This window comes from Gymnogyps californianus, chromosome 9 (assembly GCF_018139145.2).
Source record: "Gymnogyps californianus isolate 813 chromosome 9, ASM1813914v2, whole genome shotgun sequence".
Lineage (NCBI taxonomy): Eukaryota > Metazoa > Chordata > Aves > Accipitriformes > Cathartidae > Gymnogyps > Gymnogyps californianus.
The window spans coordinates 7,147,176-7,163,786 of record NC_059479.1 but is presented as its reverse complement, the minus strand read 5'-3'; the positions used below and the strand labels follow the sequence as shown (position 1 = coordinate 7,163,786).

The window sequence follows — 16,611 nt, the reverse complement described above, 5'->3', positions numbered from 1 at the left end:
ACAAAAAATTCAATTTATACTTAAGAAAAAAAAAAGCCTACCAAAACCCAACAGCACCACAAAAACATGCCACCACTTTTTTTTAGCGAGGCTGGAATGGGTTGTGGCATCTCCATCTTTGTAGCTATTCAAAACCTGACTGTACAATGTCCTGAGCAAACTGTTCCAGTTGACCCTGCTTTGAGCAGGGGTTGGACTAGATGGTCTTCAGAGATCCCTTCCCACATCAGCGATTCTGTGAAATCCCGGCCCATAAATTATCAACAGGTCGATGTCACTGAAGAGTTGCTGCCTGAATTCCTCAATTTGTTGTTCTTGATTAAAAATTAATGCAGAGTTTCCAGGTTCTTTCAGAAAAACAAAACAGTTTTAAGTTGGGTTAGCACTCCCAGTTAATCTAACATGGCATCTCAGTCTGAGCTACAGCCTTGATTTTTGTCCAAGAAATAATGCCAGCATCAAGGAGTCATAAAATGTATTAGGTTTTTTAGTTGTTAATTTATACTTATTCTTGGAAGCAGACATGAGCCCTTTTCACTTTCAGATTTTTTTAAGTTTGTTTTTTTTTTTTAAACAGGTACATGAGTAATATAATTTGTAAGAACAGGAATACAAGGTCAAACCAAAGATCCATCTAGTTCAATACTCCGTCTCCCAGCAGCAGCCAACAGCAGATGACTGAGTAAGCTTGTAAGAACATGACAAGTATACAGGGATAGAGTGTACATAGTGTTCTGTGGGAACGTTCTTCTACAATCCAAAGATTTGTGGGTCAAGAATTTCTTGAAAAGAAGTAATTTCTTTGCATACAATAAGTCTTAATAATTTGAATTTGTCACCTACTTGTCCAATTGCTTTTGAACCCACACAAATTTTAACATCTAAGTATAATGCATTGGATCAACGACTTACACAGCATAAAGTTAAGCTGTGGGAGGAATCGTTTTCTTTAACCATACCAAGCCAACCGCTTGCTGAGTTTGATAGCCCTTAATTCTCATGCTGGAAGAGACAACTACCTCCTGTTCTCTTTTTCTGTGTCATTTGTATTTCCTCTGTTATCTCTTTTCCAGCCTAAAAGCTCCTAGCATAACTGAGTTGTTACTCTTAAAAACAAAGCTCCATTCTGCAGATTACCCTTTAGCATTCTTCTCTAGATCTTCTCTGGTTCTACTACATCCTGAGACAAGAAAAATCAAACCAACAGACAATGAGATGCCTGCACAGTACGGATTTATAGAGATACATAATGATATTCTTTATTTTCCAGTCTCTATTAAACTCCTAATAAATCTTAATGTTCTGTCTGCCTTTCTGGATTTTTTTAACCACTGTTCTCAGTAATTTCAATAAGCCATGAGAAGCACCAAGATCTTGTTTCAGAACTTATTTTATTTGTAAAGCTAGGGCTGTCCAGGATACATGGAATGAATATGGTGGAAACTGTCATGTTTTAATTAGCCACATAATTTTAGCATCATTGTCTATCAGACTTCAAATGTGCTTTACAGATGCATTTGCCAGCATTTCACAGTAAATACATTCATCATACTTTTTCTTACTGGAAGAGTAATTCTGTTCTGAATGAAATACAAGGCTAACAAAAGCAGTTATTCTTTACTCATGGTTTTACATCTGGGTGAAAATGGCTCCCAAGCCAATATAGCTGATACTAACATCTGCACATAATTTGAGAGGCAAACTGAAGTCAGTATGAGTTACTACCAGGGGCTGTACTACAGCATCTCCTTTATGGTATCAGATAGTTCCCTGTAATCCATGGCCCAATTCCATAAAACACATTTACTTTTTGACTGCATGGCAAGTTAATTAATCTTGAAAAAAAATCATTAATAAAATATTGAAAATAACCTATAAGTCTTCTAAATTCAGTAGTTTGCAGTTTTGGACAGTCCTGAAGCATATTTTTGTAAGATTGTAAAGTCATGAACTTTGCGACCAATGTGCGGAACAGGAGCATCCAGTACACAAAGATGTATGCACCAAAAATTTGTTGGTCTTATGTGGATTTTTTTTTTTTTTTTAAATCTTAGAAATTATGTTTTCTACCAGAAAAATCAGCTCAGTTCAAAATTGCAGTGCAACAGTATTTGGACTTTCTAGTCAAACTTGTTCTTCTAGAGTATTCTAGTATGCAAATTTTCTTAATTATATTTCAAAATCTGCACTCCATGCCTACTAGTAGCATGTTACAATTCACATTTCTTTACCGTTTTACTTTTCTAGGGTAAGGCCTGCACCCTATCAGCATCCCTGCTGGATTTGTTTTGCTCTTGAATGATTTCAGCTCTATATCATATGCTTCCTTTTTTTCTAAAAAAAACCTCAAAAACATTTAAACCCCTTTGCCAGAGTAGCTGAAGCCCTCATTACTGTCCCACAGGTCTTCATCAAAAGCTTATCTTTTTGAGCCAAATTATCTGAAACTTTATATCCATTCCTTATCATAAACATACCCAAGGGACAATATTCACTCAGAATTAACCAAAAGCAATTCAGTCTCGCAATCTGGCATTAATTCCAGTCCTGAGGACTTTCAGATCCCAAAAGTAAGTCTTATAAAATCTTTCCATTTTTGAAAACTTTAACTTCAACCTTAACATAATAGACACTCATCCCTTCAGATATCAGTCTATATTTCTTAGGCCTATAGACTTGCACGACCCAGCAGTCAATCCAACTCTTCAGACCTACTCTCCAAAACACTGACCTTCCTCCCAACTCTAGGTTTAACTGTGCAGCAAGAAAGCTACATTTGCTTCCACCAGTCCCAGCGAAGTTCTTAATCTTTGGTCTGTGAAGAAGGGGGGGGGGGGGGGGAGAGGAAAAAAAAACAAACAAAAAAAAGACAAACTGTGCTGTCATGACCACAGACCTGACAACACTCTCAAGAAAATGTCCACAAAGTAGACTGAAAACTGGTACTAAGACCGGTTGCCTTTGGTTTGTTTGGGATAAACAGAGACGATTAGCCTAAAGTCAGAGCTTGAGGTAAGAGATTTTAGTGCTGGAACCAGGAAACATACTAAGCCTTACAACCTGGTTTAACCTTGACAGGTTATCTATGACAGGTTTAATTAGTCAATAACATGAACTATATTTTAAATACAGCATTGTTTAAATGTACACTAATATTTAACATATAAAATATGCGATACAATGTATTTATGGCCAATGACAGTCTATCAAACCCAATAGACACCAATGCCAAATTTGATTGGCATCAGTTAACAATCCCCTGCTTTTTAGACAAAAAAAGATAATCAAATGCAAATGCTTTATTTTATTGTCACTCCATAAACAATCATTTTATAGTATCTATTAAGCATTAACAGTGAACACAATCACAACTCTGGAATTCCCAGAAACATGCAGAACGCATTTAGGCAGCTCCTGAGTAGAAATGATGCCATATTACTAAGCAGTTCACATTTTTATGTATTCCTTCGGGAATTCTCCGTACAGGCTTCTGTTATCAGAGTGGCAATTCCCATGTTTTGTTTTGTCTCTAACAACCTGCCAGGATGATTAAACCCACAACTCGGCATGTCTCAGTGACTATAGAATCTTCTGGACAGACATCAGAAGACTGGCATAGTACCAACTCATGCCTCTTTAACGAAGAGGACAAAATCTCCAGCACCAGATGTCCAGTTAATCCAGCCTCAAAGGCAAAAAAAAACAACCCCAAAAAAACAAACCAAAGCAAAAAAGAACCACCACCCCCCATCCCCTCCAAAAAAGGACTGCTGAACAGATACATCTATTTTATTTGACCTGACCAATTGCAAATCCTCAAGAAAACAAAAATGCAAAAAGAAACAAAGTATTTGAATATTACAGCCTTCAATTCAACCCTCTTAGTCCTCACAGAAGTAACCCACAGCTCATTACGAAGATGTCCACACAGCAACATGATTCTACTGTAAATCTGCATTGCTATTTCACCACATTCACAAGCATCCCTCCCAATATAAGTTACATGCAGTCCAAATAGACCACCTGCATAAATTAAAGTTTAACCTATGAATCAATTTAGACACTGGAACCTCCCTTTAGCAGTGTCAAGTAAGCATAAATTTCTATTGATTGACATGCCAAAGTCTCAAATCCTCTCATCTGGTCAGAGCTCTAGTCTACACCTAGGCACAAGAAAATTCTTAAACCGCAGGTTACTCCCACGCGAGGTCCATTTTGTCAAATATTCTCAGAAAATAAGAATTTGGCTGAACAAATGGAGTTTTGTATAGATAATCAGTGCAACAGGAAGGAAACATTTGGGAACTGTCTTGCTAGTATGTGTGTCTGTCTGTCTGTCCAACAGCCCATTTGAAGATATTCACCCAGGAAAGAGGATATCTATTTTCACTTCCTCTGTCCGACTCATTTAAGCACACGTTTTGACTCAGTTCTTTCATGCTTAGGTCATTCTCCAAGAATAAGTCCACTGGATTTTCAAGTCTTTCTTGAACAGCCTTGTTGAAACTGTTTTGTTCTGTATAATTACCCATAGTCTTCAGTTAAGAGCTTGTCCAGTCAACCCCTCAAGCATCTCCTTGGCACTTCACAGCGTCTACTTTAGGTAGCTCCCACTCAAACTATTGGCTTCTGCAAATTCCACATCTAGAATGCAACACTTACTAAATATTTTATGGCAATACTGTTTCTTAATTCAAGACTATGTATTCTTCTAGCACTAACTAGTAGCACCACAACTAGGAATCAGACAGATTTGTCAGTTCATTGCATAAAAACAAGCACAAGGCAACTCACCTTTCCCTGTCTGAAAGAGAAACCTGCAGCTGAATTGTTAGGAGCATGCCTTTGATCCAGTGTGAAAAGGTACTTAAGATATGTAGCGCCAAGTAGGTACGTTACAAGATGGTCAGATTTTAAAGCCAGAAAAACTCAGCCTTGTTACACAGTCTGAACTAGATATTGTGAGATTGAACAGAACACCAAGGAACCTTTTTTGTGTATTTGGATTTTTTTCTTTTTAAAAAAAGAACACAAAGACTAAAGCCACTAAGAAGTTTCAGTAGTTGGATATTGACCAAAGCTCTCATCCATGGTAAAGAGAAAGTCTGTAAGGTTATCCTATCCCTCTATATGCTACTGCCCAAAGTAGTCTGAAAAAGACTTAATGCATATGCTCACTAAACTTTAACTTAAACTCCATTTAACTTATGATACTGGTGGAAAGGGAAGAGATAATCTTCTGTTTGACATGCAGTCCAGGACCCACTGTCAAAAAGAAAGCATAAATAAATTGATTTTAAGCTCCTTTTGCATCTTCTTAATTCTGGACTCTAAACACCCCACTACAAAACTACAGGATTTAAATGACTATATGTCTATACAAAGCTGTTATGGTTCACAGATTCTTTCTGAAGATAGGTATATTAGCTCAAATGGAACAGTAAACTAACAGCTCCTGGACCAAGACTGGGTGTCTTTATGCAGCACTCTCTAGGCCATGCAGAGCATCGCAGGCTACTGTAGGAACTGCAGTGCTACTTAGAACCAAGGCAGGTAATAGGTATCCTCAATGAGCTCCTAGTGACTTTCCTCCGTAACGCATATGAGGAAGTTCTAGTGTCCTCAAAGACATAATGAATGTTTTCCTCAAGAGTGGAAAAAATGATTGCAGATTTTACACTTTGAAAGTAAGGTATAATTCTTTTTTCCAAACTAGTATCATGTGGCAGGAGATATTTAGTAAAAAGTTTTCAAAACCAACAAATACCTTATTTCAGTATTTCCAGTAAGGCATCGTTATTTCTACTGTTCTCCAGGGTAAGCCTCACTTAACTTTGTCCATTTAATATAATAGTCAGAAGAATAATCAGAAACCAAATAGATTTTCATCTATATGAATTGCTCAACAGTGTTAAAGTAACAGCAAAAAGTTTGAGTGCTTTGATGGCAAAATGCCATATTTCCAAACCAGTGTGTCCTAAAGGCTCTATTAAGTGATAACTGATTTTTTAGTGTTCTGAACTTCTTTTAAAAGTCTTTCTTCCATTATTTCAAAACACTAGTAAAAGTCAGAAAAGTGTATTGGACATAGTTGCAGAGTCAGATCATCTGCATATACAATACATTCCCATGATCTTCTCAAAGATAACAGGACAGAAAGGAAAATACTGTAACGTGGAGCAAATCCTTACTCTCAACAGGATGAAAGTTTGAGAACAGCAGAAAACCAATTCTGATTTCTAGAACTATATACTAACTGCACGTAAAATAAAAGGTAAAATATAAACTGAAGTCCATTACAGCAAGACATACCCACTAAAATTCCATGGGTCAGCATTTATGATGCAGGCTCTAATATTTTAAAAAAATCTTTTAGGCCACAGTCATAACAAAGAAATTGTATTTGCTTTCTTTCAGTCTTGAAGAGGTCTTTTTGAAGATGAAATGATACATAGTTAATTAATTTTGATAATAAGCTCTGTTTAATATTTTGCCATTTTAAACAGCACATTTTCCAAAAAACAAGAATTTATAGATTTTTATATAGACAATTATAAGAAAAGCAACAAAAGAATGATGCTTTGTTATGAAAAAAGAGGGAAGATATTAAAGGTTTGAAGGGTTTATTGGGGGGGGCATATGGTTTTTAAATATGGCCTTAACTTGAGGGAGATAGTTGGTCTTAAATATAAAGATTCCCCTCATCTTTTAACGCAGTCACTAGACAGATATTGTTGAATGCTTGTCAGAAGTTCCTGCTGTTTGCCCATTTGAAATATTGCAAGTTTCAACTGCATCCTTACATATGGATTATTTTGAAGCTCTCTAATTAGAATAAAGGCGGCCTTGATTCAGTAGAGTACTTAAGCCACCAGATGATCATATTGTTAGATTTAACCTTTCCCATGAGATGCATCTTCTAGCTACCAAATAGAAAATTTAACAGCATTCATTGTTTGATAGTCATTACTCAAACATATTGTACAATAGTTTAAGACTGCTTCTGTTTTATCAATCAATGTGGAAAATGTCTTCAATATTAACCCCTTCATTAGTGCACACCTGTGTGCATTATAACATTAAGGGACTAATGCCATTTCATTCAAAGATACACAACTGAACATATAAACTACTTTCATATAAAAATATTACAAACTAGCTGAGGATGACAGGCAGTTTATGTTACATAACCTCTATGTACATGACTGGTATGTTTCACAGGCAAAAGAAAAAATCCAACCAAAAGTCTTTACACATACAATACACAGAAAGGAAGACCATTGTTCCTGCAGGCATGAAACGTAGCTTCCTACAAGTCTATACCAAACGTATCCCCTGGAAAACATTTCTATTTCAAGAGACTGGCATACAAAGATACTGATTTTTTTTTTTTTAATGGCAGTTGTGCTATTTAATGCTTTTACAGTCTTGTAGTTCTGCTGATGTCATCAACCTAATCAGTCATAGAACTATTCACTAGGATATCTACCATCATGGTCATGTCAAAATGAGCTACATTCACTTAGGTACTGTGATCTAAATACCAAACTATGGCAAATTAATTACTTTCTGTAACAAAGTTAAAGTAAATAGACACAATTATTTTTTCCCCCACGATGGCTATATCATTTATAAACTGAACAAATGAAACACTACTTTTATTCTGGCAACGAGAGCTAGACAACTGGGATAAGTATAGTCCAAAACAGCGTATCATATTTTGAAGGATGCTACGTACATACCCACGGTATTGAAGGGATATATAGATGATCATACGTATCCCTGTCAAACATATGTGAGTATAAATTCAGCACAAAATAAAACCAAGTTCTGCGGAAATTTTACACTGAAAACCCAGAAGTCAGACCACTAGAAATCCATGTGTTTATTAACATTTTTATTGTGGGGGCAGGGAGGGGACACAACAGGGGACGGGACAGACAACTGACATGGACAAGACAATAGAGAAAATGTGTAAGCAGGAACTCCCCGATAATATAACACTGTAAAACCATGTAAAAGTTAAATGTTTAAAAGAGCTTGATAAAAATAAAATTCTCTCTATGTAGCTGTCCTAGCAATCAACTGCTTCAAAATACACTCCAAGGTTTTTAGATAAGAATGAATGACGATTTAAAACAGTTTTAAAATATAGAAAGTATTAACGTTTTGACAACACCTGGACAGGGGACTTTTATGCCAAGGGGAAATTAGGATGGGAAACATTTAAACAGAATGCAAACCAATTAGACAGCACTTATCTAAAGACGTTTAGCTGCTTTTGAATATACTTGTGCTTTTCTCTGACATAACAGTTGTCCTTTATGGGACTGCTGATAACAGCATTGCTTTAGCCACAAAGTTCAAGAAATGGGGGCCTATTTCTGATTTGGCTTACGTACCTGTGGAAAGCACAGGTGCTAGTGTCCTTTAGGGCTTACAGACATTCTAAACTAACACGAGAGTGACCGTATCATTATTGCCTTCATCAGTGAAGGCTAATCCCATCAGTGACAGGAACAATTACTACTGGTAGAGCAAGCAACAGTTGCTTGTGCTATGCTAGGCAACACGCATGCTTGCTTCCTTAACTTACGCTTTAAGGATGCAATATTACAAATTACAACCTCACCCTTACCCAGAGCCATGTAAACTATCCCTAACCCAGGTACTTTGCCTCACTCCTAAATATTTGTTGACACACCAAGCTGAAAAAGTGCAAGTACCACTCTGCCTGGTTTCAGCTGAACGTTAGTGCCAGGCTGCTTCTGCCTGGAAGCATATATAAGCAAATTCATGAATGCATGCCAGAGATACCAGCCAGTGATTACTTACAAGGGCAGAGGCCAACTCCTAACTCTGTCTTTAGAGGAATGCCTCCCAAACATGCAGTCCACTTTTGCCTTCATGTTAAAAACAATAGCAACAAGGATTCCTATGTTCTAGCCCCTCACCAAGAGCACAGAGCCAGAACAGGAGCTGGGAACCTGCAGGCGAACAGTAACAGAAGACAAGAGCCAGTTTCTATTTTGGCCAACAGCAACAGGACCCGAGAGCTTGCTCTTGGATCTGCCAATGTGCAAGTGCTGACCAGAGTCGGGATTCATCTTTTGCATCTGCCATACACACCTTGAAATGCCTTATGGAGTAGAACAGGAACCCCTGCTTTTCATGTATGAAGGGTTCGTTATGATGTTTAATTGCGTTTTGCTTCAGCCTTCAAACATAAAAGGCTGTGGTGAAGAGGAAAGGACTAATCTGTTCTATAAGCCCAGATTTGGGAGGACACAACATAATGAACTTAAATGACAGTAAGGAAAATTCAAGTTAATATTAGAAAAAATTGCCAATAGTAAAGACGAAGTGCTAGAATATGCTGCCTGTGGAGAACATAAACTTTCAAAATTGACATCTGAAAACAGGTTAGCAAAATACCTGTGAAGGATGACAGTTAGAGTGGAATCATGTCTGGGGTAGGAGCCATTTAGTCCCATGATTCTTTAAAAGGGGAGGGAGAAAGAAATTCCACATAAATCCCTGAAAACTTAAAGTCACCTCTACATAAAAACATTATTACTTTCTAATAAATGGTAACATTTTACAAATTTTTTTTAACACAATCTAAATGCCAATTATATTTATGCCCACTTGTTCGTGGTCTCAGGGAAGAGATCTAGCTGAAAGCTAGTACAGCCAAAAATACTTTGTCCACTACCACCATGTGGGGCCAGTTCTTAGGAAAGGGTGAGAACATGTAGCTGTGGGTAGGGGAGAAAGGTGGAACTACAGCATCCCATATCTCCCTTAGCTTTACTGATCATAGAATGACACCATAAATAGTAGATATGAAAATTCCAATAATATACTGCAAAACCCCATGTAAATCTGAAAGTGATTTTTAGTTCCCTGTTAACATCAGACATCTAACAATCCAGGCAGGACGTGTTAATCAGTACGTTTTCAAAGTATTAGTAAACAGTTCAATCCTTCTCCAAAAAGATATAATAAAAAAAGAAATACACCTTTGCCAACATGGAAAAAATAACCACAGAAAGATATGGGGTGGAGGGTTTGGCAACAGCTGTAAGAATATTCTTATATTGATAATGCTATAACTCAGAAAGGATGCTTTTAATTTGTTTTTAAAACAACATAAAAAAACAATTCAAGATCATACTGTGACCAAAAACCCTTTTAAAAAACATTAGCACCTGCCATATATTCATTAATTAGTATAAAACTATGCATTCAGTAGTGTTTTTACTTGTTTTGCGCATTTTCAAGAGTAAAAAAGCCTAACCAGAATTTCATTTCCACTCAAAAAAAAAGAAAAGAAAGTCTGCAACTATGAATGTGAAAGGAGAAAAAATTCTTCCCATAAAATAGTGTTACGGTCTCAGCTAACATAAACCCATCAACAGATGACATACCACTAACAGAAATCAAGGGTCCAATCTAGTATCTTAGGAAAAAAAGATTCATAGGAAGAGAGGTCTTGCTGAACCCAGTCTCAAGCAGAGAATCATATTGCTTTAAAAGCATTTTTGCATTTCAGAATTATATAAATCAGGTGCATTTAATAAATATATCCATGAGTGAGCTCTCATACTATCACCTACCAGAGTCAAAATCTTCATATGCAAGGATTATTAACAGAAACCTTCATCTACAGAATATCTTGTATCAAACTGCTTACTGAGGAAAGTCCAGTGAGTTCACTAATGAGAAAAATAATGGAGAAACATGCCCTGTTTCGCATTTTAATCTTGATTCATTTTGAAAAGTTCCGAAAACTCCACAGATTTGCAAAAAGATAAATTACTATAAATTACAGTGGAAGATTAGTTTTGCTTTCTGATGCCAAAGCCAATAGGCTTTGGCAATATAGGCCCCATTTGCATACGCTGAACACTGTTTCGGTCATCTTTTACCATCAAATACTGTATAGTAATGGCATCCGAAGAATTATTTTATGATGGAATCCACAGGAACTATGCCAACCCGTTTTTTTGATGAAGTAAATCTATTGATATTAAATGCATGCTACTAGATTAGACCAAGACTACCACCCACATTCTAGGCCAATTCTTAATTTGCTCTCTGCTGGAATCTTCATCTAAAGCTATTTGTCTGATATAACTGAATGCCTTTCAAATTTCTTCTTGCATCTTTTTAAAGATGTGATGTTTGCCTGCATGCTTGTTCAGTAAGTATAATGACCATGTAGCTGGCTCTGGTATACTTTAAAGTCTGATTTTATGTTCCAAAACAATTTGCAACTTTTGTCTCTATTGAAAGTTTTTAGGAAATGAACACTCCACTACATAAAATCAGCTATCATTAATTTTGCTCTCTTTTGCATTTATTTTAATTTCTGTTATCTTCAAAAAACCAGAAGATACAACTTCACACACATTCCCATTCTGAAATGTCCGGTTTTTTTCCTCCAGCAACACTACTTTCAGTTAACAAGTAAAGTGTAAATGAGATGAGAACACAAACAATTGAGAAAAGTTGTTGCTGTGCTCAAGATATTTAAAAGCTTTATAAAAGGCAATAAAGGTCCTGCCAAATAAAAAGTATGCAAATCTGATAAGTTCCTTTGCAGTAAGTGAGAAAACTAACATATTTATATGCACAAAGATCTTGCCTGTAGCTACTTATTTCCATTGTTAATTATGAAACTTACTGTGGAAAGCAAGGAATGGTATCTGGCTCATAAAGATGCTTAGTAAATGTTAAGTATTTAGCAAAGAACTCATTTTAAAATATATATTTCTATTATAGTTGTGTTATTTTTCTGCGTTCTATTTACTGTGCAGAATTTTCTCCACAAGGGATCAGATAATATAGATCAGTTATCATTTTGCTTTGAGATATATATATATATGACAGAAGCCCAAGTTACATTATGAAGAAAACATTAGACACTTTCAGTTCCAGGCAAAATGAGAGCCATCAATTAGAAAAAAAACACTCAAGAAAGATGACATCTATTCAAAGAAAGCAAATTCTAGTAGAAAGTCAACAGCTGATTCAAACCCATTCACAGGTATTTTATTTTTGCTTTCTATAAACATATAATTTCAATGCACCTCAAAACGAAAATAAAGCCACACGTCCAGATATTTGTCATAAGTTCATTTTTAACATGGTCATTAATGGTTGGATTGAGCCTCAGTGAAACTTGAGGCCTCTGCACACAGATAATATGATCTAGTGTAAGAACAGAATTATTATAAACTGTAGGATTTTAGCTACATGCTCTTCAGCCGCTTCTATGAACCTGCACTGAAGATTTTCAGGGTTTATTAACAAGTAAACTACATTATAAAATTCAACAGCCAGCTCACCACTGTTCAGTAGAGGAGTAGCATTCATATTGCCTTTTTGAAATTACGGTAGGTCAGCAACATAAAGTCAAAGTGAAGGTCACTGAAAAATATTGACTAACTATGATTCAGGAAGTTAACTCACAGTTGTAAGTAGATTAATCTAAAATGGCTAAACCATTATTATCCTCAGCTGTCCACACTATCCCTCTTCAAGATTAGTGCTACTCCATCAGGGACAACTGAGGGACAAGAAATGTAAACTGTAACAACTCAGTTGTTAATCTAGCATATAGTTATGAACTGAAGTTGGCAGTAGTTTGCATTAACATCTATAAACTGTGCCCAATTCAGCTGTTCCTGCTGGCTGCAGTAGCATCTGAAATTACCAGTTTCTTCTCTCAGATTGATTAACCTCCAGGTTCTGGACTTTTTCTTTTTTTGGTTATCCAACAGGTTATCCAGTAGTTTAATCAAAGTGTAAAGCATACAGAAGTGGTGTTTCATTCTTGTGGTTTTTTGACATTAGTATTTGTCTATTGGCATTATTTTGTTGAAACAGGAATAAGTATAACATTTGCTAAGATTCAATATTCTGTAAATCATGCAAGAATACTCTGCTGGTTTTGGCTGGCGTAGAGTTAATGTTCTTCACAGTAGCTAGTATGGGGCTATGTTTTGGATTTCTGCTGGAAACAGTGTTCATAATTCAGGGATGTTTTTGTTATTGCTGAGCAGTGCTTACACAGAGTCAAGGCCTGTTCTGTTCCTCACTCTGCCCCTGCTAGCAAGTAGGCTGGGGGTGCACAAGAAGCTGGGAGGGGACACAGCTGGGACAGCTGACCCCCACTGACCAAAGGGATATTCCATGCCATATGATGTCATGCTCTGCATAGAAAGCTGGGGGAAGAAGAAGGAAGGGGGGGGGGATGTTCGGAGTGATGGTGTTTGTCTTCCCAAGTAACCATTATGCATGATGGAGCCCTGCTTTCCTGGAGATGGCTGAACACCTGCCTGCCGATGGGGAGTGGTGAATGAATTCCTTGTTTTGCTTTGCTTGCATGCACAGCTTTTGCTTTACCTATTAAACTGTCTTTATCTCCACCCACAAGTTTTCTCACTTTTACTCTTCTGATTCTCTCCCCCATCCCACCGGGTGAGGAGTGAGCGAGCAGCTGTGCGGGGCTTAGTTGCCAGCTGGGGTTAAACAACAACAAATGCAATACTACAGAGGATTCAAAATTACTTTTTGATTTGTTAGGATACAAAAATATTAGAGACTCCTGTGCTGTTTTTGGAAACATCTTTCAAATACTAGAGGCTGGACTTCCATAAAAAGTCAATTCATTACTTAGATTTCACTAGTCTTAATTTGTCTGTGAACTGAAAAAAATGGTTTATCACAATTCCATCCTCATCTTTACTATTGCAGTCTATACCCTCTAACAGCAATCCTCAATAAAGGAACAGGTGGGATTGTGATTAGACTTGAAAAGCAGCACCTGTAAAGAATGAATATCTGCTGCTGCTCCTCAGAGTCCACAATTTCAATTTAAACTCAGCGATTTGGAAATAAATGCATTTTTTGTTTTGCATTGGAATCAAACTAGCAACAAAGGAAGACAGGTCCTCTAAACGCAGTTCCTGGACTTTCACTGAATCTTCATAATCACGCTGACAATTTTTAATCGTTCCCCTCATTCCACTGTCCTATATGACCATCACTCATCTTTTTTTTTTTCTATCCCAGAGAAACACCTAGCCCCCCTCATTTATTCAACTATTAGCTAAGTCACTCAAAGGTATTAGAAAAAAATATTACAGAATCTCTCAACACTCTCCATAGTTTATTTCACAGTGCAGAAGCAAAACTTCAAGGCTTTAGAAAATAACCAAAAAAGGTAAAAATTATCTTGCAACAATTCAGAAAAATATTAATCCTTTCTAATTTGTCTGCCTTAACTGAGCTCAATCTACACTTTCTAAGCAACTGAAATACGCCTTTTGTTAACTAGTATTTATTAAATAGATTCGTCTTTTAGATTTTTTTCCTCATCTGAAAAGGTTCCCATTTTGGAACTGTGTTCAGACAACTATTCATTCATCTGGTTCTTTAAAGCAGTCCACTTATTTCTTGAGGAAGACATTTAACAGGGTAGTAGCCTTTTTGAGACTAAGAGCTGTAGCATTTCAGTTTGGTTCAGTATTATTATCTTCTCTAGCAATTTCATGAAGCCATTAGGATAGATGATAGAGCTGTCCTACTTTTATATTATTCTTTTACACCTTGCAATTAAGTTCTGGATTCATGCATTTTAACTAATACCTCCTTCACACAGGTGTAAGATACAACGAAGTACACCTCAGTTAGCACTCTACCAAATAAAGTCCATTTCTTTTCAAAACAGCTCTTTAGAGAAGTTTTGAATAAGGAAACAAACATTGCAGCATCTCTCGAATGCCAAGAGACAGTACAAACTGTGGAACAAAACACAGAACCAGAGACCTCCAAAAACACACCAGCCTGTTCAGTAACTGTACCAAAAGTGTAGCCCACCATACCCCATTAATCTTAACGCTCAAAGGCCAAGGTTGTGAGGGTGCAGAAAGGCAGACCACTTTCTAAGGATGGGGAGCCCAGTGCAATAACACAGCTAGCAGCTGCCAACCAGAGCCCTATCGCACAGTACCTTCGCTCGTGGAGAGCAGAGATGGCAGCAGGTTTAACCAAGAGCCCAGATCCTTGAGCAAGCCCACAGTGATGAGGCAGAGCCCCGGACAAACCAGGAAGTCAGTCGATGAGGTGGGATTTGAACTCTGAACCCACAGTGCCCACAGCTGGGCTGGGGATGCCCCAGCTGAGACAGGTCAGGGCAATTAAGGCCTACCAGTGCATTCAAACCCTAACAAAAGCTCTCTTATTTCCTGAAGGTATGTGCGTAGGAACACAAACCAATCTTAATTTCATTTTAAAGTGAACTGGCAATTAATATATAATCTATATAAAGTCTCCTCATAAAATACTGTCACTTAACTGGCAATCTGCTCTAGCTGAAGTTTTTCATTTGTTTCCATCTGTAGCCCACAAAGAAAATGACTGCAGTAACCCACTCTGGGAAGGACAAGATTAGAGATCAAAATACACAATCTTTTTCCAAAGCAGATAAAAGAAAAATAATATTCTGTGGTCATGTCACCGCATTGAAAGCCAGATGAAGATAAGCAGCACTAAGAAATTACAAAATGAGTCAGAAAGTAGAACCTGAAAAAGGGATAGATATTAGCCCTGGTATGAAATTAAGTGACTCCTCCCCCAACCCACAAATAATATCTACCTTGCACAGAATCAATTTACTTTCCTCCAAAGACCAATCTCAACCAAATTTCTTAATAAAAAAAAAATAAGGGAAAGAGAAGAGGGAAATCAATAAAACCAAAATGAGGCTACTTAAAAACAAGCAGTACGAAATATTTTTTTCTTGAATAATTCAAAATTGGAACTCCCTGCCTTAAAACTTAAATGAAACCAAGAAATTAGGACAGTTCAAAAAAATAATTAGACATTTTAAAGAATGAGACTATCTCCATAATTACATAATGTTTTCCCTCTATCTTAAAAAGGAGTGAAGCTTGTATTACAAGGTATAGGTCAACAACTAATGAACAAGATGAAGGATAAATGTTTTTAGAGAGACTCAGGCAGCATTTGCAAAAGGAACAAAAAGGAAACGGCAAGCCTCTTAACCTTTGCTGTTTTAGCTCACAATTAATCTGGTAGGAGATAAGAGGCCCATAATCCTTCTATGGGTTTTATCAAAAATAATAAGCCAACAAATTTATAAAATGCATATGCAAACCACTATATACTAAGCTTATTAAAGATGAAACAATAAAATGAAAGAAGATCATAACTGAAATATCCTGTAGCAGATGCTTAGAGAAAGAATTAAGAAACAGAGCAAGTAAAGAACAACCCTTTCCTTGTTCTTCCCTCCCAGGTACAATCCCTAGTTTCAGAACTCCTGTGCTAGAGGTTGCATTTGGAAAATTATTTTCAGCTGCTCCCAGTGGACCTATCTTCCATAAGGGCTGCGTATAATCCTTTTTTGAACCCATTTATAATTTGGCTTCTGCAATGCCCAGTGCAAAGACTTCCATAATTTATTTACACATTGTATGAAAAAAAGATCTGTTTTTCCTTAAACTTCCACATGATAAATTTATTGAGGTAGAAATTAGCTCTTAAACAGAACATAGTTTAAATGGCACAAGTGCTACG

General features: G+C 36.8%; 1 long non-coding RNA gene across 2 annotated transcripts in view; it reads right to left on the bottom strand.

The window, feature by feature from the left end:
• The window catches only part of LOC127019738 (uncharacterized), a 140,973-nt gene extending 125,916 nt beyond the window's left edge, over positions 1–15,057 (bottom strand). For both annotated transcript variants that reach the window (XR_007766971.1, XR_007766972.1), the window contains exon 1: positions 15,023–15,057. This is a non-coding gene — a long non-coding RNA (uncharacterized LOC127019738). The remainder of the gene's footprint in view (positions 1–15,022) is intronic.
• Between the last annotated feature and the right edge of the window lie 1,554 nt (positions 15,058–16,611).